Here is a 2,852-nt window from a genome sequence, read left to right as displayed (position 1 = left end):
CTCCGGTTGCGATGCGGAGGCAGAGATCAGGGACCCTCGGCTCATTCAGCTGCCAGCCCCGCTGTGGGCTATGCCCCAAAATCCTCAGCACCCACCTGGGACCACAGCACCCTCCTGCACCCTGGGGAGAGGCCACTCAGAGGCACCAGCCCCGTGGGAGCTCGTTAATTACAGCACACGTGGGGTGAGGGGATCACAGCCAGCATCCTCCCCGCGCCCGTGCTCCCCCCCAGCTCCAGCTCCTCGTCCTTTTCTGCAATAAATCCCTTTTGGGGCTGAAATTTGCCAGGCGCGGCTCGGCTCCGAGGGGAGTTCTCGGGGAAAGTTTAAGCAAAATTTGCTCAGCCATTTTTAAGTTATTCAAGTGTGAATAAGCAATTTCCCCGTGTGCTCCGTTCAGAAATTTCGTGCTCGGGTAACTCGGGCCCCCTGAAGTCGCGGAGTAAACGAGGCTGCCACGTCTCGCTGCACGTATCAGTGCCGACGGGGAGGATCTCCCCAGGAGCAGCTTCGTGGGGAGAGGCGAGTCTCCCCACCCCACCTCTGGGCCATCTTTAATTTTTTTGGCACCTCCATCTGGCCCCCAGTAGCCCCTCGGTAGCCCCTCTTCCCCATGGACACCGCTCCCAGCGCACGGGGGAATGGTGCCGGCTTGGCCACTTGCTTCTCCCTCGCTCATCTCCTTGAATGACGCCGTGTCCAAAGCAGAAACTTCTCCTTCTTGGCTCTAACTTTGCCATTTTCCTCCCTTTTTTACCATAAGTGAGCCACTCAGCTCTCTAGGGCGCAGCTGGTCCTGTTGGGCCCCATGCCCAGGATATTGGGGTGCCGCAGCAGCCGCGGCACTTGCCGCCCTGCCAAGCCCCGTGGGGATGTCAGCCCTGGTCCTGCAGACCCCAGGGAAATGGGGACCGGTCAGCCACCCCAAATTGTCTGCAGCTCGGTCTCTGCACATGGCCAGGGCTTGGGAAGCCGAATCCTTCTGCACCAAGGGAGGAGGAGGCGGTACGGACGTGGGACATGCTCGGGGCTGAGCACAAGGCAGAGTCCAGCCGTGGCTGGCCCCGAAAACCTCCCCCGAGATCCCACTCCTACCAGGAGCTGCAGAGAAGGTGGCCGGGAGCTGCAGCGGGTTTCTGGGGCAGGTTTCTGGGGCAGGGAGCGCCGCGGCGGGGCGGCGAGCAGCGAGGTGCTGCCTGCAGATGGTGCCGGGGGCTGCCCAGATGGCGGTGCCGTGGCGGGGGGGGACACACCCGGCTGCGTGCTGCCCTACAGACAGAGCTCCCAGCCGCCCTGGGGACTGGCAGCACCAAAATGCCCCAAAATCAGGGACCTGGGCACCGCTGAGCATCCGAGGAGGGGACATATAGGTGCGGGGGGGAGCAGCCCCAGCGGTGTTGGGGTGGCTGCAGCACATCCCAAGAGGTCCAGCCCCGCACCCTTGTGGTCCCCCAACCCCAAGCAGCCCCTCGTGGTGAATTCTCCCTCTCTGCAAGGCAGCACTGAGGGCCAGGACAGGTCGCAACCCCGCACAGGACCCCAAAACCTCCCTGTGGCTGTCAGCAGGGGAACCGCTTCCCATGGGAGGTGGGGAAGGGGGAAAACGGGTGGAAAATGGGGGATCCCTGCAGGGACCTGTGTGTGTGTTGTCACCCTGGCCAGGTCCCCAAGAGTGAGCTGTGTCACTGCGGTGGGAGTCATGGGGTGATGGGGATGGAATGGGGTCAGAAGGGGATCAAAGGGTGGAGTGGGATGGGATGGGTTGGGTTGGGATGGGATGGGATAGATGGTTTGGGATGGGATGGGATGAATAGGATGGGATAGAGTGAGATGGGATGGGGTACATGGGATGGGATGAGATGGGATGAACGGGATGGGATGGGATGAGAAGGGGTCAAGGTACATGGAATGGGATGGGTTGGGATTGGATGCAGCAGCATGGGATGGATGTGATGGGACAGGACTGTAGAGAGACGGATGGGATGGGATGGGATGGGATGGGATGGGATGGGATGGGATGGGATGGGATGGGATGGGATGGGATGGGGTCAGAAGGGACAGAAGGGGATCATAGGATGGATTGGGATGGGATGGGATGGGTTGGGATGGGATGGATGAGGTACATGGGGTGGGATGGGATGGGATAGGGTGAGGGGGGGTGGGATAGGGTACATGGGATGGGATGAGATGGGATGGATGGGTTGGGTTGGGATGGGATGGATGGAATAGGGTACCTGGGATGGGATAGGATGGGATGGGGTATCTGGGATGGGATGGGATAGGATGGGGTCAGAAAGGACAGAAGGGGATCATAGGGTGGAGTGGGATGGGATGGGATGGGTTGGGATGGGATGGGATGGGGTACGTGGGATGGAGTACATGGGGTAGGATGGGATGGGATGGGATGGGACGGGACGGGACGGCGGTACAGGCCACCGGGGGTGCCCGGGTATCCGCAGTGCCGCCACCCCGCGCCCTGCCCCGCACTGGGGGCTCGGTGCAGACCCCCTCGTTGCGGGGCCGCGGCCCCTTTAAGAGCCAGTTCCGCGCGCGGCCGCTGGGTGGGGCGCGCTCCCCGCCCTGCACCTCCCGCGCTGGGGTGGGCGTGGCCACGGGGCGGGGCAGTGGGCGTGTCCCCGCCGCGCTCCCGCCCCTTCCAATTCATCTTTCCGCCAGGCCCCGCCCACCCTCCCCCTTCCACCCAATGAGCGCCGCGCTCGGCGTCGCCAGGGGCGCCGGGTTGCTAGGGGCGGGCGCTGATTGGCGGCCGGGCCCCGCCCCTCGCGGCTGAGCGGCGGCGGCGGCGGCGGCGGCGCCAGAGCGCGATCGTGGCGCGGCGGCGAGAGGAGCCC

This window comes from Netta rufina, assembly GCF_964035555.1.
Source record: "Netta rufina genome assembly, chromosome: 9".
NCBI lineage: Eukaryota > Metazoa > Chordata > Aves > Anseriformes > Anatidae > Netta > Netta rufina.
The sequence above is the reverse complement of the archived record's forward strand: the minus strand, read 5'-3'. Positions refer to the sequence as shown.